This window comes from Zonotrichia albicollis, chromosome W (genome assembly GCF_047830755.1).
Source record: "Zonotrichia albicollis isolate bZonAlb1 chromosome W, bZonAlb1.hap1, whole genome shotgun sequence".
Classification (NCBI taxonomy): Eukaryota; Metazoa; Chordata; class Aves; order Passeriformes; family Passerellidae; genus Zonotrichia; species Zonotrichia albicollis.
In genome coordinates this window covers 22,752,251-22,774,029 of record NC_133859.1, presented here as the reverse complement: position 1 = coordinate 22,774,029, position 21,779 = coordinate 22,752,251, and the positions used below count along the sequence as shown (strand labels likewise).

At 44.0% G+C, this 21,779-nt stretch overlaps 1 protein-coding gene and 1 long non-coding RNA gene across 5 annotated transcripts in view; one reads left to right on the top strand and one right to left on the bottom strand.

The window, feature by feature from the left end:
• The window catches only part of LOC141726970 (transportin-1-like), a 183,391-nt gene that overhangs the window by 153,827 nt on the left and 7,785 nt on the right, over positions 1–21,779 (top strand). Inside the window, exon 27 of one of the 4 annotated variants that reach the window (XM_074532123.1) lies at positions 842–13,318. The exons of the other annotated variants lie outside the window; for them this stretch is intronic. The gene's annotated coding sequence lies outside the window, so the exon portion shown is untranslated. Of the gene's footprint in view, positions 1–841; positions 13,319–21,779 lie in introns of those variants that run through there. 4 annotated transcript variants of the gene reach the window in all.
• LOC141726971 (uncharacterized) overlaps positions 12,762–21,779 on the bottom strand; it is a 27,619-nt gene continuing 18,601 nt past the window's right edge. Inside the window, exon 2 of the long non-coding RNA XR_012577929.1 lies at positions 12,762–14,020. This is a non-coding gene — a long non-coding RNA (uncharacterized LOC141726971). The remainder of the gene's footprint in view (positions 14,021–21,779) is intronic.

Genomic DNA, 21,779 nt, shown 5'->3' with positions numbered 1-21,779 from the left:
GGTTTCAAGTGTCCATAGATTCCTGTAGGGGGACAAAAATCTGAGCAATCAGACAACTTTACTGTGTTATTGGTTGAGATGTCCAGTCCTGCACTGCCTGGGGTGGCTGCATATTGGTCGGTGACAGACCAGTGGGGGCTGCTTGTGGTCCGGCAAAGGCTGCTTGAGGCGGTGGCTGGGCTGAGGCTTGAGGTGGTCTTCTCTGAGGTATCGGCTGGGGCATCTGTGTCTTTGTGTGGTGCTGCTCCGTGCTTTAGCTCTGGTTTCCCGATATCGGGTGCCATTCAAAATTATACTTGAACCGACATTGATTAGCATATTGCCTCCCCTTACAGCACTAAGGGTAAATACTGGCAATTTTGAAGGGATTGTTTTGGGCCCGCTCCTGGTTCTCACACCAGCACTTCCAGTTCTGGGGGAACTCACCGATTGGAGCCAGATAAGCTGTTCCTTGCTCCTCATGTGGGGAACCAATTATCGGTGATGGAGAGAGACAGGGAGACTGACTGTTGATCAGAATCCAAATTTATTGTGGACTACGTATGCTTATATACTATTTTAGGAAGGCTAGTAATTTTTTACTACAACGATTGTGTTAATCATCACATAAACAAAATTATATATTTTGCAACATCTTTTGCTTGCAGAAGTTGATTCTTCTTTTCCTGTCAGCCTGTATTGATTCAGTCTTCAAAGATCTGTTTGTTCTTGCCAAGGCATCCTAATTATCTGATCTCTTATGCTAATCAGGTCCGAAGTACATCACAGGGCCTCCACCAAGGCTCTTCCAAAGTAGATGCCACTCACTCACTCCCCTTTCACCTTCCTCTTCCCATTCCAGGGATGGAGTTGAGAATTGGAGGCACAAAAATGTGAAAATCACAGGTCGAGATAAGAACAATTTACTGGAAACAGCAATGAGATAAGGAAACAGTAACACCAACAATATTAATAACAAAAGGTATAAGGCAAAGAAATTATTTACATAGGAAGTCCAACAATACTGGACCATTTCACCTGCCACTGGAAAGGAGAGAGTGTTGCTGGAGAGAGTCCCTACTCCCCTCACAAGTGAGATGATATCAAATAACATTAGGGTCTGGCCATGTCCCCCTGCCAGCTACTGTAAAAAAATTACCCTGTCCTGGCCAAAACTAGGACACATTGATGCCATACCTCGGGGACTGTGCCAAGGCTTTGAGCGCCTCTTGTTTGTTCCTCATGCTGTGCTCATTGGTAGAGAAACATTTCAAGTGTGGTTCACTGTAGCTGATACCTTGTGTGGCAGATTGAAGAATCTCACTGGCACTCAGTCCTTCAGATTTGGGTGTGCCATCCCACTGATCATCTCTGGCAAGCCTGATTTTGTCCCTTTCCCCATTTTTGTCTAGTTAAAGCTCTATCAATGAGCCCCACTAACTCCAGTGCAAAAATCCTCTTTCCCCTCCGAGAAAAATGCATCCTGTCAGGTGTAAGAAGGCCAGGTGTTGTATGTAATCTGTAACTTTGCTGACTGTAGACACTGATGTTTTGTGCATGCTGATGTGTTTAATATTTCCATGTTCCACTTTATGTACTAATTCACAATTGTTATAGTTCTGTCTGGAAAATGATTCGACTTCAGTAAAGAACAGTAATTGTGCACTCTAGAATACTTTTATTCTTATACCACCTTGCTTTGTATGCTGTTTGTTCACAATGTATAAATCAAGCTTTCCACATGTAGTGTGGTACTGTGAAGAGATTATTATACTATGCAGAAAAAGAGGGCAAATTAAGTTTATTCATTCATTCTTTATATAAATCTGATACTTGCTCTAGAATTTTTATGCTGAAATTATGTGAGTGAATCATGCAATTCTGCTTAATTGTTGAATAGAAAGCTATTTAAAAGTCAGCCTAAGATTTGTCAGTTAGCAACATAAGAAATCAAATTACATTTTTACCTGAACAATGGATAAATAATGGAGAGGATTCCAAAGTGGTAAAATTGGCACTTAGTTTCAGCCATAGCATCTCCTCAGTACAAAACATCTTGTTTAATCCACCTAAAAGTGAAATTGTTAGGTTAGTATAAGGTATGTTTAATATTCTTTCTCTAACTACCTGTGGTGGGTTCAATGATGGTTAATTACTAGTGTATTTATTAGAATGTGCTTACTATTTTCTGTTGTGATATAGGATTACGAGTGTGAAGAATACGCATTTTATGAGTGGCTTTTTGCAAATATTAAAATTAATATTATATGTGTTATGTTAGAAAGTTACGCTGTATTAATTTTCTTAAATACTGTGTTAAGTATAGTTTTCAGTTATAACATAATGTTAAAATAGAAACTATGCTATGTAAGATAGTTTTTTTAAAGAAAGGACTTGCACCGAGATAGCAGCCACAGGACACCTAAATCTTCCAGAGGAAAAATAATTTATTGCTCTCATACCAGAAGAAACGAACTTCTTCCTGCTTTGCTCAGCCCTGAGATGTCGTTAGGATTCAGAGGAAGAAGCTGACACTGACCAGACAGAATCCTTTGTTTGAATAGAATTTATGCATAATGTATGAGATGTATGAATATGCAACAGGCTATTGTTTTTAAGGGTTAATCCTCTGTTAAGGGGTGTCCTTTTTCAGGCTTATGCTGCCCAGAAAAAGGTACCCAGACTGTCCATGACTCCTTAGTTTTATTGTCTCATATTGTCCTAAATCCCGATTGTCCAAATTTTTATTACTCTAATTGTATTACTATTTTTATAACCATTTTATTACTATTAAACTTTCAAAATTTTAAAAACAAGTGATAGATGAAATAAACAGGGCAGGAGACTTTTCCTCCTTTTAATGCCTTTATTACAAGTGATCAGCTCAAGACTGGGAGGCTCGACGTGTCCGCAGCTTCTCCGTCCGCAGCTTCTCCGTCCTCGCTCCCAGGGTGTCTCAGAGGAGGAGTAATGTGCAGCTTTTTCCCCTAGGGAGCAGAGCTAGGGGTCCCATCCACACAAGAGCAGTGGGGGTATACCCCGTGTTACAACTTTTCAGCCTTGCCATCTAGGCCTCTTGGCTCCAGCTGAGGTCTTTGCTCAGGACGAGGGGCAACAAAGGTTCTCAGCATCTCTGCAGGCTCGGTACTTTGCTCCTCACGTCCAGACATCACTTTGATCTCTTAACTCTGTGTTGGCTCGTTGTTTTTGGGGTCTTTTCGGTAAGTTTGGTGGGGTGGCTTCCCATGGCATGCTGGTTCCGAGGTTAATTTGCATGCCCTCTGATGTGTCCCATTCATGTCCCCTCCTTTCGCTGTGAGAAGGACTATCAACCTGGTTTTTAGGCAGGACTGTCCTGATACAAAAGGAGTAGTTAACGAAAACGACCGGTGATAACAATAACAAACAGGTATAACTCCACCTTGGCAGCAACTGGTCCAACCTGTTCACTTTGCAACCTTTTTACAAAACAAATGGGTTACATTTTTTTACTCATAACAATTGGGTTTTTTCACAGGAAAAAGGTAAAGTAGGCTCAAAACTTTAAAAGAGTATAACAAGAAATTTATTAACAAAAAGAAAAAGTAACAAGAATCAAAACAAAGCTTTCATGATACTTCTCCCTACAATTTTTACTTTTTCTATGACTATGTAAAGAAACAAAACTGAAAATTTCAGTTAGTTTATCACTTTTAGAATAGTCTTTCATTAGTTTACTTAGGGTAAGAAGTCTCTTTTGTTAATGTTATGGAGACTTCTCCACAAGAAAACAGTTTTCTTGTGGCTTTCAATTCTGCTGAAGAGCAGCCATCCAGGGAAATTTGCAATCCTGAAACCCCTCTCATTTTCTACAAGTTTTTCTCATTGTTGTGTTTATGGTTTGTGAAAAACGCCAATCACTTGTTTTTAAAATTTTAAAAGTTTAATAGTAATAAAATGGTTATTGAAATAAACAGGGCCAGGAGACTTCTTCTCCTTTTTAATGCCTTTATTAAAAGTGATCAGCTCAGGATTGGGCCGCTCGGCAGGGCTGCAGTCCCCGTCGCGTCTCCCAGGGCGACTCAGAGGTGGAGGATATGCGCAGCTTTGTCCACTAGGGGCAGAGCCGGGGGATCCGGTCCTCGTGGGAGCCTTTAGGGCATGGTGTCCCCGTCAGATGTTGGTCCTCTCAGCCTCGTCGGCCCAGTCTCGCCGCTAGGGACGACTCCCATGGTCAGGGCGAGAGGGACTCCGCATCTCTGCAGGCTCAGCACTCGGCTCCTCACGTCTAGACATCACTCCAGTCTCTCAACTCTTAGGTGGCTCGTTGTTTTTAGGGTTTTCTCGGTGCATTTGGAGTCGGGGTCCCAAAAAGCATGCTGGTCCTGGAGTCACTTTGCATAACCCCCCCCCACCCTCTCAGGTGTCTTCACTATGCTAGGAAAAGAACACAGCCTCCGGGAAGGGCCATTACCTCACCCTAGCCAGGGCTTTTACTAACACAAAAGGGAAGATAAGCTACAACAACCCATGATTACAATAACAAAGCACGCAGAACCCCAGCAGGGACAGAGATCCGGCTGCCTCCCTGTAACTCTTTCTCACAAAAAAAATATTAACCGAATTTTTGTTCATAACAGTCCCCCCTCTTTTTCTTTGATCGAGCTTAAATTCTTAAGCTCGCATGAACTCACAAATTTTTTTTTTTTTTGTTTTGAATCTGCTATAAATTTCTTGTGCACGTTGGTAATCATGGTTACTTAACCTTGTTACTTTTCTTGGTTTCTTCAGGTTGGTCTGCACAGCAAATACTGTTTTACTAAAACAGGTAAATAAGCATAGAAAAAAGAGCAATCCTCCAAGTACACACACAGCGAGAAAAATCACCTTTTCCCATACATCTTTTCTGAAAAACTCCAGGTTCTCCCACCCACTGGGATCAAGTGTAGGAGTTTGATCTTGATTATTTACACATGCTAATCTTTTTATTTAGTTTGAAATGTGCCTAATAATTGAATTCTTTATTTTTAATACTGCTTGGAGCTGGATGACTTTGTTCAACACAGATTTTGGGATCCGAACTTGGCTTTTACAATCTTGGTTTTTCTCAATGTCTATTTCACTTTCCCGGTTCTGTTTATTTTCTCTCAAATCATTATATATAGGAACTCCCAAACTTGATCCAGTTTCTTTGGGTAATAAGAAAATTGGTTTTATCACTCTAGCAATGCAGTTGCCAGATGAGATCAAACCTAGGGGTTTAGAGCTCCCCTGAAATGTGTTCCAAAAGGGGTTTATCTCTTTTCCAGTACACTCATATAAATACTTGTAACAAACAATTTTTTCTTACTATTTTCACCATTTCTTTGCTTTTTACTAGATCTGCTGAGCTTGTTTCAGCAGCATCACATTCAAAGCACAACCAGGCTTCCCCTATAGGGCACTCTCCTAGGAGTGGCTGCCTAAAAGTGGCAGTATTCTGGGCTATCCAATACACTCTCTCATTTTTCTGATAAAGGACCAATTGGGAGGGGTTAACACAATCAGGGTTAGAACTGATGTGGACTCTCGACAAGGAGCTCACTTCCTCCTCATAGCGGGCTTGGTAGCATTCATTGCACAGCTCAGCTGGGCTTCCTAAAGCACCACCAGCAATTAGAGCCAGCATTACTACCCTTCTCAAGAGTCCGGTATGGGTCATCTTGCACAGCCTGCCCACCCGGCCTTGCCTCTTGGGGAATTTTTTTACTGAGAAGAAGCTTCCAAGCTCTTTAGAGTCCCTTCTACCCACTTCTCTGGTTAAGCCTCTCTTGGTCTGTTCCCTACAAATTTTAGTTTCACCCCCAGGGGAGTGTTCTGTAGAGGATTAACCTGGAGTCTTTAGAAATATATATTGGGGAACTTAAACTAGAATTACTTATTTACAGCCTTAAACCTTTTTACCAACATAGTTTACACAGAACAGTTTTGAAACATTTTAAGCAATATTAGAATTCTGATACCAATGTTTTCCCATACAGTTCAGTCTTTTTGACTCTTCCTCCTGAGAGTCAACTTTAAATCCCAGTATACTCAGGTGAATTAACTTGTGATGTGGATGAATCCTTATCCAGTGCCCGGAGGTGAGTGGTGTGGACTCTGGCCCAATGCCAGAGGGAAAAACTAGGAGTCTGGTCCAATGCCAGAATGAGAAAGGGGTGGAGTCCGGTCCAATGCCAGAAGGAGAATGGGGTGTAGTCCGGTCCAATGCCAGAATGCCAGAGGAAAAAAACTTGATGTTGAATCCTGGTCCAATGCCAGGGGGTGAGAGTGATGTGAGTCCAACCTTTTTCTTTTGGTCTTCACAGTCGAAATAGTAATGAAGAGTACCTGAAATGGGCTTTCAAACACAGGCATTAATGGTCTGCTATTTAATGATTTTATCAAAACTCATTTTCTCTGTTTAATGTTATTGGTAATTTCTCTTTTTCCATTGCTTGTATGTTTCTCTCATCAACTTCTACATACTCTGTATTTTGCAAGGAATTGTATTTCTCAGCTAACTTAACTCACAAAGTACTTTTATTCTCCTATTTTTCTGTGTATTTAATTCACTGGTTTTCTGTTCTATTTTTCAAGATCTTATTTATTTATCTCGTGCTTCTGTTTCTTACTTTCACTTAGAGCTTAAATACTTCTTTCAACCCCTTACACTTAATTTTATTTTTTTTTTCCTTACACCATTCTTCTACACAATACACTTCCCCCTAAGGAGAAGTGGTAAAACTTGTAATGCAAAATCTACATTACCTCTATTCTAATTCGTTTATATTCACTCTCTCATTTCTCATTCACTTTCACACATTCTTCTACACTTTTAAGATACAAACTTATTGCTAGAAAATCACGGGTCCCTATAGCCCCCCCTCACCTTGGGGTTGGCCCACAGGTCTCACTATCTCTGGGCCTCTTGGAAGGGCCCTGACTCTGGTTGCCTCTGGTGCACATTCACCTGTGAGGCTGCCTGCGTGTCACTCACACTCTTACAGCTACGGCTCCCTCACACATCTGGGGAGCACTAGTCTCATTTGCAGGTCACACACACACACTTCAGTCACAGCCCCCAGCTGCCCGGGGAACAGTATCCTGGTATTGCAGGTCACAAACACACACACTTCCACTGCCCCCTTCCCACCTGCCTTGGAAGTTGAGGCTGACTTTGCTTGTGACTCACTCTCACACACACAACAAGACAACAATAAGGTACCTTTTACTTTCACACCACTTATTACAAGTTTAGTCTTACTGGCCAGTTTTGGTGCTATTGGATATCCTTTCTACCTAGCTGGTTTTTTTTCTAACTTCAGATGTTACTTTGTAGAGACAGGACTTATCTGCTCCTGTATCAACCAAAAATTCTAATTCTTCATTTAGGGGTCCCACCTCAAAGTTTACCAAGGGCTCTTCTAGATGTTGCATCACATCCCTTAAAGTGTAAAGCCCCTGACCCTCTAATCGTCACTTCTAAGGATCTTCCCTAAATTATCTTGTTCCCTGGCTATTGCCGCATCGAGACTGAGCTTTCTACAAAACCTCCTGACGTGTCCTGGCTCTCCACAGTAATAGCAATGTTGTTCTCTCAAAAGGGACTTGAGGTCTCTCTATCTCTCTTGCACCTGACAGTACAAGAGACCTATCCTTGCCTCCTCCTGGTGGTGGACCCGCCCACCCTGCACTTTCTCTAGCTACAGCAACCATGATCTTAGCCTTGGCCTTTGCTTTTTCTTCCTCCCTCCCTAAATACACATACAATGCTTCTCTTAATAACTCATTAATGTCTTTCGCTTGCCACTCTTCCATCTTTTCCAGTTTCCTCCTTATATCAGGCCAAGATTTGGTAACAAATTGGACTTTTAGTAGCATTTGACCTTCTGGGGTGTCTGGGTCTATTCTAGAGTACAACTGGAAGTTCCGCTTTAGGCGGTTAAGCCAGGCAGCAGGAGCTTCATCTTTCTCCTGTGTGCCCTCAAATGCCAATTGGGTGTTAGTTCCTTTGGGAACTGACTCTTTGATTCCCCATATTATCAAAGACCTATATTCCATCATGGCCTTCCTCCCCTCCTCCTGGTTAGGGTTCCAGCTGGGATCCATTAGTGGCAATTTCTGCTCACCTGATGGCACCTGGGGTCCTGGATGTGTATATTTCTCCCAAATTCTTATGCTAGCCACCCTAATCATCTGGACCTCTTCTGGGGAAAATAATATACTCAGGATGGAATTCATCTCCCCCCAAGTGTAGATATTTGGACCTAGAAATTGATCTACTTGGTTAGCTATGCCCACTGGGTCCTCAACTAAATGCCCCAACTCTTTCTTGAATCCTCTCAGCTCAGAAGCAGTTAGGGGAGCATTCACAAAGACTACACCTCCCGCTACTCCTCCCATAGGAACTTCTCTGAGGGGAAAGAGTCTCTCTGCCTTGGAGGTCTTGGATCTGGTGCTATGGTACGGCCCATCTTCAGATGCCCACCTGCTTTGAGGGATATCTGGGTTACCCTGAACTTTCTGCCCATCAGTAGGTGTATTTGCTGATAGCTGTTTATCGGGCGAGGAGACATTTGTGCCCCAACTAGGAGGAGGTAAAGGGACAGCAATAGGAGGGGGAGAAGAGCTTGAGTGAATATTAAGTGCAGCTGGAGGAGTGGAGAATGCAGCAGGTGGAGTAGGCATTTGTGGTGGTGCAGAAGGAACTGGAGGGGATACTGGGTTTATCATAGCGGAAGCTGAAGAGGTAGAAGGAGGAGTTAGAACAGGTGGCAGTGAGATGGCAGCCGGGGGAAGAACCAGACTTGCCATTTGAGGTGCTTGAAGAAGAGGATTATAAGGTGGAGGGGCAGAAGGAGGCAAAAAATCCAGGGGATCCCATCTTTTACTAGTCCTATCATCCCCTCCTTCATTCCCCTCTTTCTTCCTCTGTACCTTACAAATTCGCACCTCTTCATCCCCAACAGCGCTCTTTAACCAGCAAGCTACATACAATAATTGCTCAGGATCAGTATCCCCTCGAGCTGTCAGATAATTATTTAATTGTTGGCACATCCACTTATCCTTTGTCCCACACCAAGGCCATCCTCCTTGCACCTCTAATTCCGGCCACACTTCCATACAGTAGTGCAGCATTTTCACTTTATCTAATCCCTCCGTGGCCTCTATAGAATCCCATTTTACTAACAGTTCTCTTAAGGGACTATTGGGATGTATATACCTCCGTCTCTTACCGTTTTTTTTACTATTACACCCTCCCATTTTACAAGTCTCAACAGTAAAACGTCCTAAAGATGCCTTTACTGACCGGTAATTTCAAAAAGAACCTTCTTTGAGGAGCTTCAGTCTCCTCCACTGAACTTCAAATTTCTGCCTGATGCTCAGGACTTTATACTGAAACAACTGCCCGATCTCTTGATTGCCCAGCTTTCCCCACGTCAGGTCTTACATCTCTCGGGACTTGAACACACAAAGCCTCGGCCTAAGAATCCGGGTGGTGCCTGACTCCCTCAGGAAAAACAACTGCCTGATTTTAGTTTGCCTAACCCGCCAATTTTTGGGCTTCACCGTATCAGGACTTAAAAGCAAACCACAGCCTCCTTTGCTGGGGTCTGTGCCTGACTCCTGTGTCAGGACTTACTTTTGCCTGCAGGGCTTGTGAGCTACCCAAATCCTTCTCGGGACTGACAAATCTTACGCGAATCCTTCTCGAGACTTACAAATGCTACCTGAATCCTTCTCGGGACTGACAAATCTGCCTGACTTCCCTCTGTCAGGACCTATTTTGGGTGCGTGCCACTCATACAAATATTCCCTCCGCACGCCCGGGGCGGGGGGGGCCTTTATTCCCCCTTGAGAGACGGCTCAGTCACGCTAATTTCACTCGCTTTCCCCTGTTTCTGGCCGGCCCCTTCGCAGGAGTCCGGAAATGCGGTACTAAGGGGTCCGCTCTCACTTCGAAGGTCCGGCTACCGGCCTTCGTCTCATTCACACACACATGCGCACGTCTCCCGCTCCCACCACCGGGTTTCTCACCAGTCCGGTGCTCCGGTGGTCCTCTGCGTCGCTGGTCCTGAGCCGATCTCTCTGGTCCTAGTAGCCAGCTGTCCTGAAGTTCCAAGATGGCGAGTCTTGAGTCTTCTTGCGGCATGGCTATCCCGGATGAGCGCCCCAGCTGAAATAAACAGGGCCAGGTGACTTCTTCTCCTTTTTAATGCCTTTATTAAAAGTGATCAGCTCAGGATTGGGTGGCTCGGCAGGGCTGCAGTCCCCGTTGCGTCTCCCAGGGCGACTCAGAGGAGGAGGATATGCGCAGCTCTGTCTACTAGGGGCAGAGCTGGGGACTCCGGTCCTCGTGGGAGCCTTTAGGGCGTGGTGTCCCCGTCAGATGTTGGTCCTCTCAGCCTCGTCGGCCCAGTCTCGCCGCTAGGGACGACTCCCATGGTCAGGGCGGGAGGGACTCCGCATCTCTGCAGGCTCAGCACTCGGCTCCTCACGTCTAGACATCACTCCAGTCTCTCAACTCTTAGGTGGCTCATTGTTTTTAGGGTTTTCTCGGTGCATTTGGAATCGGGGTCCCAAAAAGCATGCTGGTCCTGGAGTCACTTTGCATAACCCCCCCCACCCTCTCAGGTGTCTTCACTATGCAAGGAAAAGAACACAGCCTCGGGGAAGGGCCATTACCTCACCCTAGCCAGGGCTTTTACTAATACAAAAGGGGAGATAAGCTACAACAACCTGTGATTACAATAACAAAGCACGCAGAACCCCAGCAGGGACATATTGGAATATGAATCCCAATATAACCAGTTAGATGATGCCTGGGCCAGTTCTGACCTTCGCTGCTGGGCCAAAGGCAGCACTGCGGTGTTTTACCCCAGAGATACCTTGGCTGCTGGAGAGTGCAGCGGGGCAAATCCAGGCTGTCAGGACTGCGTTTACCTCAGGAGAGAGAGCTTCTGGCGATGGTGGAGAGAAAGGGAGTGGATTCTGCTAGAAGGTTGCCAGATGTTTATTCCATGGGTACAGAGATGTCTGCACCGAGCCACTGCTGCTAACAGAATGAGGCCGCATGGTCTCATTAACATTTTAAGCTCAGGACAGGGGAAGGGGAGGGGACAGGTGAGCCACCAACCAGGTGAAGGGGCAGGGTCTCAAGGGACTAGGGACACCTATCACACGATGCCTTGCTGGTATGTTAGCCTGATTGACAGGGCACACTCAGCGAGGGGCGAGGGGGAAGGGAGAAGGTAAAACAGGATATTGCAACACACCACAACAGGGACAGAGATCTGGCTGCCTCCCTGTAACTCTTTCTCAAAAAAAAAATATTAACCGAATTTTTGTTCATAACATTTATGAAAATAGTAATGCAATTAGAGTAATAATAATTTGGACAATTTGATTTAGGACAATATGAGACAATAGAGACAAAGAGTTAGGGATGTCCAGGTACCTTTTTCAGGGCAACACGAGCCCAAAAAAGGACACCCATTAACAAAGGATTAACCCTTAAAAGCAATGGCCTGTTCCATAGTCATACACTTCATACATGATGCATAAATTCCATTCAAATACAGGATTCTGTCTGGTCAGTGTCAATTTCTTTCTCTTAGCCTACAGGCGTCATCCTGGCTGTGCGAGGCAGGAAAAAGTTCATTTCTCCTGATAATGGAGCAATAAATTCCCTTTCTCTGAAAGATTTATGTGTCCTGTGACTGCTATAACAGTGTGAGTCTTTTCTTTAGGAAAAAAGGTATCCTACATAGCATTGTTTCTATTTTAACAATTTTTATAACCTAAAACTGTATTTAACACAGCACTGAAGAGAATTAATACAGCATTACTTTCTAACACAACACATATAATATTCATTTTAATATTTGCAAAAAGCCAATCATAAAATACATGTATTTTTCACAATCCCCACTCTTATTATTTGCAAATTATTTGGTTTGAGCAGTATCTCTTGTCTACTTGCATCTTCTTGACTATGCTGGCAAAATAAAATAGGGGATTACACAAGGAAGAAATACAAAAATAGTTGTAACACATAAAATGAAAGATCTTAATTTCTTCTAATACATTACACCATCAGCTAGGTTTTAACATTGTTTTCTAATTTTTGGACTGGTACCTGGGTTATTATATGCATATATATATATATGCCTTCTTTGATTTCTTTTGCTTTTTCTAGAATGACTTTTCTGTGGTCATCAATTTTCAACAATCTGATATATTAAACTTTCCACAAACACCCCCTTTTTTAGCCAATAAATAGTCTAAAGCCAACCTATTCTGATACACTACAGTTTTTGTTTGGCTTTGCTGACTTGATATTAACTCTAATGCCTGGGCAGCTTTATTTGTTATCATTTCTATAACTGCTTGGAGTCCCGTAATACGATTCAACATATATTTTGGAGTCAATACAGAGTTAAATTGCTGTGCTGGTTTTACCTTTTTATTTACTATTTGTTTTTTTACTGAATCTTGAAACGTATCTTTTAAGATTAAATGTAAAACAAATCCATCTCTCTTCTTTTGGACATTCAATTCCAAATCTATTACCACTTTTTCCTAAATTTCTTGTAACCCAATAATTTTCTCCATTTTGCCTACAGGTTCTTAATTTGGATGGGTTATAACAGTGGCTGTTGACATGGGTGTGTGTAATTGTCATGGTTTGAGCCTGGCACAGAGCCAGTGCCCCCATGAAAATGCCTCACCCTGGTGTCTGCTGTGAGATGTGACCAGGAATAAGCAAAACAGGCTCCAACTTAAACATAAATAACACTTTATTACCTAAAACTACAGGGAAAAAATAGGAAAGACTATAAGGAAAAGAAAAAAAAATTGAAAACCTTACAAAAACCACTTTTCCTCCTCCCCACTCCCTGACTTTCCCAATCCAATACATTCTCTCAAAAAATACCAACTGCCCAGCCCGGCACGACACTTTAGTATACTCAAACTGCAGTTCATAAAGAGGAACGGAGTCCTTCTTGTTCCATAGGCTTCTGGAAACACACTGAAATCCCGGATGCTTCCTTGTCACTTCGGCACCGCCCGGAAAGTCCATTTGCCGCTTGTGACATGTTCCTTCCATGCTCAGTGCTCTCACCACCGAGACATGGATCAGAGCTGCTTTTAGGGTGGTCTTTCAAGGATGCCTTGTCTCACTCCAAAAAGGCACAGTCTCTGCTTTTGGGACAACTGTCCCCCCCATATATTTCCAACCCCCTGGGGCCGGGGGGTCCTCACAAATGAACCCTCCTGGTTTTGAGGCACTGCCTCCCCCTAAATGCAGTCTGTGTCACAGGAACAACTGAGTCCATGGCTACAAGAAAAAGGTCCAGCCAAAAGGCCACTCCAAATCATCTCTCCCCATCCAATCATCTCCACAATCTCCGAGCCAAGTCATCTCATCTTTCGTCTCCCTTCTTATTCAGCTTCGAGGAGGATTAGCATTTTTGTAAGGCCCCAATCATGCAAGAAAGGGTTAAAAGTTTTCAGTCTCTGTCTGTCGGTCCCGGACGGCTCCCACGCATGCTGCCCACACGCTGCCGCTGCGGCCGGGCAGTCTTCCTCCCCCTTCTCGCTGGCTGCTCTCCTGGGGGGGAAGGGGGGGCTTGCTGCTCGAGGGCTCGATGACTCTTGGGGCTCCCCCACCCTTCCATCCTCGAAGCCCCCTCAACACCATCTCTGTCCAGGCCTTACCGCATGGCTGGCCCCTCCCCCGCCCAGCAGCAGCGGGCCGGGCGAGGGAGAGAGGTCTGAACTCCTCGGCCGACGAGGTCCAAAGAGGAAATGCCAGGGCAGTGCCCTGCTTTTAACCCCTGTGTATTCTCGGAGGTGTGTCCAAACCCCACTGGCCACACCGGACGCCAGTCTCAAACCCAAAACCTTCATTGGTTTGACCACAGCTTCCCAGAATTCCCACTCCTTCCTGGTCAAACCATGACAGAAAAAAGAGGAACTTTGGTTTCTTTCCATGTGATGCTTTCTGTAGCATTTGTGACACAATCTTGCTGGTATCCTGAAAGGGAAAAGACAACAAATGAGTGCCAGAAACAGGAATAACAGAGGTGAAGTATGGGTTATACTCCCACCTCCCATGCCTGTGAGGTTGCAACCCACAGCAGGTGTATTTGATCTTCTTGGTGGTGAATATAGAGGCCAATCTGGTCTTGCCCTCTATTTCCTTGTCACATTCTCTTATCTAATTTCCAGGCAAATTGGTTTTGACACTCTTTAACTGTGGTGTCCTACTGTTCCTCAGGTATCTCTCATTTAACAGGCACTAATAATTCCTATCCACAAAACAAAGTTATTACTTTAACACTTCTCGCAAGAAGAGCATAAAATTTGTGAACTGCAATACTAATTATTCCCACAATTTAAACATTCACTTATAACTCAGCTAGCATGTCCAGTATTGGAATGAATCGATTAAAGTTTACAGTATGGTACTGATGGAAATGGTAATTTCCCTTCTCCCCTGTACAATTCACTGGCTAAGGTCAGAATACAAAAACAGTCTTGACCCCTCTGTCTGAAGTATTCCTCCCCCAAGGAGATGTTTTATTCAGGCAGTGCTTGAAACCAGGGATATAAGTGTTATCTTATTTCTTAATTCAGTGTTATTCTTTGTACATTTCTTGGATCATTTGGGTTTTCCCAAACCATTACCACTCAGTCCCCATTGGAAAGTCAGTTCGGAATCACCCGGTTTAAATGTGATAGTCCATTCCTCAGGTTCTTTCACAAGTCCTTTGATTCTGTTCACATGAATTCAGCCTCTTTCCACAATTTGGATTGTTGCTTCAGTAGTACCTGGAAAGGACTTCTTAATAGCATAGTAATAAAAGAAAGATAATACTGCATTAACTTTTACCATTCGTTTTTCTTCCAAACTTTCTGGGTTTAGCTAAAAGCTTTTTCCACAGCAGCCAGCTGTGCTAATAGCTGCAGAGGCAAATTCTTCTTACTGTGAGTTACAGTTAGTTAAATAAAAAAGACCAGACTGATTTTAACACGAGATGTATTGAAGCGATACGCGGAATAAATAGACTCCATAACCAGAGATAGTTATGAAGTGGGTATGTATGTCGGCGCCCGGCACAGGCGAGATAGCGCTCGTGAAAAACTTGTGCTCCGAGCTTCAGTCTGACCCACATCTTTGTTCACAAAGGTGTTCCATATGCAATAGATTGCACCACTTTTTCATGCATATTCAACCCCTGCCCCACCCTGTCCTCGCCTCGTATGCTAAATAGTTCCATGCCTTCCTGGGCATGCGTGGTTTGCTGTGGTGGTCGCACGGGGGTCTTTTGGCGGTCTCTGAGGCTGAAGGTTGTGGTCTTCCTCCTGGCTGAACTTTTGAACTTTTCCCTTTGCGCGTGCGCCCTTGGTCTCTTGGTGCTTATGTGAGTACATCTGTGGCTTTGATTAGCTTGGAGCCAGAGGAGCTCCTTTATCTGGGTTCTTTGTGTCCCTTAGTCTCCTCTGGTATTGTTCTTTATGCAAGAAGCTTCAGAATTTTGCATTTCCTATGCCCTTTGTACCATGGCAGGGATTTCTTAAGTAGAAGGGTTAAAATTCAGCACCATTCTACAGGCTAAACTTTAAATGCTTAATTCATATTGCTAACTCAAGTGCATTCCAAAAATCTCTCTTTCAGTATCACATCTATTGCTTTTTACTTTTTGGGCAGCATTTAATTGTTTTAGCCTTACAAACCCATTCTTCAGGAAAAAACCCTTCTTTTTTAACAGCAAACAAAACAAAAACTTCTTACTTAAGAAAAACAAACCATTTTGTGAGGTTTGGAGAGTCAGCAATCTCTGCTTTGATTTTATCTCTTAGTGCTCGCCCCCTCCCCCTCTTTTCACAGCCTTGCTGTCAATGCTGCTGTTTTTCACCCTTCCCCCGGCGCTGCCATTTCACTGCAGGGCCCTGGCTGGTCGGAGCAGGGGAGAACAGCCACGGGCATGGAGACCCTGGGGACATACCTTGCGTCTCTTTTGCCCCCTATCTCTCTCTTCTTCTCTCTCTCTCTCTTTCCTTCTTTCTCTCTCTCTCTCGACCCACTTACGAGGGCCGACGCTGCCATCCTGGACTCGGGATCCCGACAGTCTAGGAGCTACCCCGGCAGTTCCGCCACGACGCCGGCCCACTCCTGGCCAGCAAACCCGTGTCATCTGCTCCCAGCACCGCCACCGGGTCACCTCCATGAATCGGTCCATGTCGCAGACCCCGAGGCCTCACTGCTCCTGGGTCAGACACCTCCCAACCTTGACAACCCCCAACTTGGCGTTCTCAGGTGCTCCTGATATTCATTTTCTTTCTTTAGTCAACTTATCCTCTTTTCCCTTCAAGGAGGGCCTGTTCTGCTAAACCCTTTCTGGACCCCCATTCAGCTCTTAACAACCATGTGTTAAGACACTTCCCTGCCTTTCATGCAAAACACCCGCATTCACACTTCTGCTCTCTTCTCACACCAAGATGTCATCACTCCACATTCCAACATTCCAGAGTCTGCTAACCACCCCCCTACTTCACCATCTCTATTACGTCTCTTCTTACTTTCTTCTTTTTTTTTTTTTATTCAACACACCTCAGACAGTACGGGGTGTACACAACTAGTTTACTTCCAAAAGTAAGCTTGCAACTTTCTTTTACTAGGATTGCAGTAGCTGTTATAACTTAAATACATACTGGCTAGCTGTGGCTTACTGGGTCTAACATCTTTGATATATAAGCTACTAGGTTTTTTACTCCTCCTCACTCCTGAATTAAAATTTTATGAGCTACTCCATTTTCTGTATTTATGGATAAATGATAAAGGATTTTTCTAATAAAGGTAAGCTTAAAGCTGGTACTTAGGCTAGTTTTGACTTCAACTTTTTAAATTTAACAATATCTTCCTTGGTCCGTTTTATATCATCTCCCTCTGTCAATTTTTCATACACAAATTTTACTACCTGTGTGTACCCCTCAATCCATAATCTATAATATTTCAATAATCCCAAGATTATCTCTTTGAAGAGAGAGGCAGAAGGGATAAAATTCCTGCAATTCTCTCATGGTTGAGTTTCCAGCTACCTTTATTTAGTAAGTGCCTAAGATATTTTACCTCTGGTTCTACAAATTACAGTTTCCCTTTTGATACCCTTAATCCTTTTTTATTCCAGAAAATTCAAAAATTGTATAGTAGCCTCTCTCACTTCAACTTCAGCTTCCCGAGATTATAAAAGATCATCCACATATTGGATAATTTATATTCCAGGAGGAGTAGGGAAATCTTGTAGTATTGTTTCTAAAGCTTGCCCAAATAAGTTTGGGAATTCCATAAACCCCTGTGGTAACTTTGTCCATCTTAGTTGCTGCTTTCTCCCCGTTTTTTCGACCTTCCCATTCAAAGGCAAAAATATCTCGGCTCTCCTTGGCTAGTGGGCAAGCCCAAAAAGCATCTTTAAGATCCACCGCACTAAACCACTGATGCTGGGGTGGGACCTTACTTAGAGGAGTATAAGGAGTATAAGGATTTGGTGCCACTGGATAGCGAGTCCGAGTTCTTTTCTTAACCTCCCTTAAATCTTGTACTAATCTATAACTCCCATCAGACTTCTTTACTGGGAGAATAGGGGTATTATGAGGAGGCATACAAGGTTCTAATGCCCCATCCTTTATTAGTCCTTCTATTACTGGCTTCAAACCTTCCCGTCTTTCTAAAGATACAGGATACTGACGTACACGTATGGGACAATCTTCTCTCTCAGTTGTAACCCTTATGGGGTCGATATTTAATCCTCCCCTGTTTCCTTTCCCAGCCTAAACTTCCTTGTTGATTTTTTTTCCTTCATCTTCTTGGCCTAATTTTAAAACTCTAGCTGTCATTTTCTCATCTTCTGGTATAACCTCTATTCCTAATTGCACTCGTAAGTCTCTCCCCAATAAATTGCTACCTTCCCCTCGGACCAATTAGACATGTCCCATCCAAATTTTAGTTTCCCCCTGAATTACCACATCTTTAATGACCAGAAATGTAAAACTTTTTCCTTTTGCCCCTGTTACTTTCACTGCACATTTGCTCACACTATAGCCTTTTGGAATATTTAACAGGCAGGTTCTTTCTGCCCCTGTGTCTACTACAAATTCCTATTCTTCTTCTTCTTGGGGACCCACTTTTAAAGTTATCACAGGCTCCAGATGGTATTTGTCCGCCCCCCCCCCCCCCCGAAAATTAAAACTTATGACCTCCCTATTCCTCCTCTGTGCCCCTCTCTTTAAAGATTTTCAGATCTTCCACTTACTTAGGGCCATTTTCCTATTTCTCTTAAGCTTGGTTATCTATTTAGTTGGAGTTTCTTCTTTCCCCTCTAAATGCTGTCCCTTAAAAACCTTTTTTTTTTTTTTTTTTTTGCATTTCGCCTTTGATATGCTGTCTTATTTATTCCCTTGATTATGTAATTACGATAATTCTTCACGTGTTTACTCCCCTCCACATTATTTTGACCGCACTCAGGAGGTACAGATGGCATTTTGTCTTCTCTGGGGGTCCCTACGGATTATCTTTTTTCCCAAGCTTTTATTCCAGCTGCTCTCATTAATTGTCTTTCTTCCTGACATAATATTATTTTCATTATAGACTGCATCTCTTCTCAAGAGTAAATGTTTGGACCTAAAAATTGGTCTAATTGTTCAGCTATGCCTATGGGATCCTCCAAATATCCCTTTCATTTATTTCTTAAAATTTCAGACCTCAGACGAAGTCAAAGGAGCATTTACAAACGCCGGTCCACTCCCTCCTATGGAAACCTCTCTTAATGGAAATAGACCAATCCCTTTATCCCGTTCTTTTTGGATTTTTATCTTCTATAGCCTTTCTCCTGTATTCTTAGGAATAATCAGGAGAGGGCTTTCTTTTAACTGAACTTTTAGTGTTTCGATAAAGTGCTTCCTTTAGAGAGAGTTTCCCAGAATAGCCGGAGCTGTGGTTACCAAGGGAACGGGGCTCGGGGCAGGACGGGTGGAACTCGGCATGACTCTGAGTCTCGGTCCGCTAAAGGTGGGGTCTGCAGCCGGGATCGCCCGAGGGGCTGTTCCGGTGCAGGCCGAGCTGGAGCGTGGATCGCCCCCACACGGCTCACGGTGGCTGATCCGGCAGAGACAAAGCAGGCGATTGACCCCGGCTGCAGCGGCGGTAGCCGACCAGAGTCAGGGCAGCCGGGGATGGGACAGACGGGACAGACGGGACCTCCCCCTCGGTGCGGTCAGCGCGGTAACCACGGTCCACACGGCAGGACAGACCCACACCCCCCCGGCGCGGCCAGCGTAGCGGCCGTGGGCCAGGCGGCCGGGACTGAGGCAGACGGACTGTGCCGGAGCCGGCACAGGGGCTGGGGGGGTGGGGTGGTGCAGCTGCGAACGAGTGGGGAAACAAACGGGAATGGATGAGGCAATAATTTCTTCCCAGTCTTTTACTGTTTTTCTTTTATTGCCTTTCAAAAATGTTATTTTCCTTACAACCTCCCCCCTCCCCAGCATGTAGTATACTCTTTTTCTTCTAGATCAAACGGTTTTTACAAATAAATCCAGAGCTTAACAAATCCAAACTTCTGCTTGGATACTTTGAAATGGTCGACGAGCTTACTCACGACCTTCTCATGTTGTTTTTCTCATCACCCTTTTATTTATCCTTTGGCAAATTATACATCTTTCAGTTACTTGTTTTTCTACTCCAAAAATCCTAATGCACCCATAGTTCCTTAAAATCATCACACAAAGCCTGAGTATCCCACTGGGTTTTCTGATGCATGTCTTCTAATATTACCTAGTAAGCATTTTATTATCTAATTGTCTTCCATCAAGATGTTTCTATTTCCCTGATTTATCTTGTTCACCACCTATCTTGTTTAATTCTTTTTTTCTCTGCCTCCCTAAACTTTGTAATTTCCAATTTTTTCTCATTTGGAGTTAATATTAAGTCTTTCAGCTACATTTTCTGCTGCGTCTTTAGCTTCCTGATCTGCCAAATTATTTCCCCTTATTTCTGGGGTCTTTACCTTTTGGTGTCCCTTAATATGAACTATAGCTATCTCTCTTAGGTAATTTTAATGTGTCTAAAACCTCTAAAATAAGTTTCTCAGGTACTAATCCTTTTCCTCTTGAATTAAGTAATCTCCCTTTTTAAATTTTTCTTAAGGTATGTGCTACTCTAAAGGCATACCTTGAATCAATACATAACTCCTTTCTTTTGTGTTAAATATTCTAATGCTCTTTTTAAAGTATGTAATTCACAAGTTTGCGTGTTTTTTCTCATCAACTTCTGCATACCCTGTATTTTGCAAGGAGTTGTATTTCTGTTTGCTAACATACTCCCAAAGGGCTATCTTGGGGAATTTCTGTTGGTAATTTTTTCCTGCTTTTCTTTCCTGTATCCACCTTACTGGATTTCTGTCTCATTTTTCAATATTCTATCTATTCGTCCTCTGCTTCTGTTTTTCACTTTTTACTAACAACTGAAATACCACTTTTCTTTCAACTACTTACACCCAGAAAACCCCTTCTCTCACACTGCTTTTCAATACAATACACCTCCCTCCAAGGAGATATGGTAAGGCTTAAAATGCACAATCCACACTACCTATACTTTCATTCATCTACATTCACTCACTTTTATTTCTCATTCACTTTCACACATTCCTTCACACCCTCAAGACACAAAGTGGATCCCTGTCGGCAGAAAATCACGGGTCCCTGTGGCCCCCCTTGCCTTGGGGTTGGCCTCCGGGGTCTCAGTATCTCCAGGCCTCCTGGAAGGGTCCTGACTCTGGTTGCCTCCGGTGCCCATCCCCATGAGAGGCTGTCTGCATGTCTTTCACACTCTTCAGTTATGGCCCCCTCACACGCCCGGGGAACACTAGTTTGGTTTGCAGGTCACACACAACCTTCAGCTAAAGCCCCACCTGCCCGAGGAACACTAGCCTGGTGTGCAGGTCACTCACTCCTCTTTCCGCTGCCTCCCCCTTCCCACCTGCCCGGGAAGTTGTGGCTGACTTTGTGTGTGACTCACTCTCACACACACAACAAGACAACAGTAAGGTACCTGTTACTTTCACATCACCTATTACAAGTTTAGGTGTTACTGGCCAGTCCCGGTGCTATCAGATATCCCTCAACCCAGCAGTGTGGTACAACCCCAGATGCTCTTGGGCATTTAATTTTTTTGCTGTGTTGTCCCACCCTGAGTGTTCTTGGGTATATCCTCACCCCGACAGAATTCTGCTCAATGCTGCTCTTGGAATAAAAATCCCTCAACCCAGCAGGTTTTTAGGGGCCCCTCCTGTCCTCTTTCCTAGTGGATTGGGCTAGGAAACATTGCTCCCTACCTCTGAGGGGTCCAACCCCTCCCTGAGACCCAGTCCCAGTTACCCCGGGGGATTCTTTCACTCCTCTTATCACTCGCTTCTTCTCTTTACTGGCCTCTTTCTTCGCGGAAAGTCGGAAACGCAGCATGGGAGATTCCAGCACTCACTTGGCAGGTCTGGGACAACCAGCCCGCCTCTCATTCACACACATTCATCCCCCCGTACCTGCCCCCCGAGAAATAGTTACCAATCCCTTTTCCTTCCCGGGTTCTTCATGCGCACTACTAGTCTTAGGGGGCCAATTACTGCGGTTGTAGGGAGCCTTTTTTCCCTTGTCTTTGTTTTATTGACTCCTTTTGTCCACCGATCGTAACCTGCATCTGTCGGCCACCCCAGGGGAAACAGAGCGAGGCTGCCAAATAG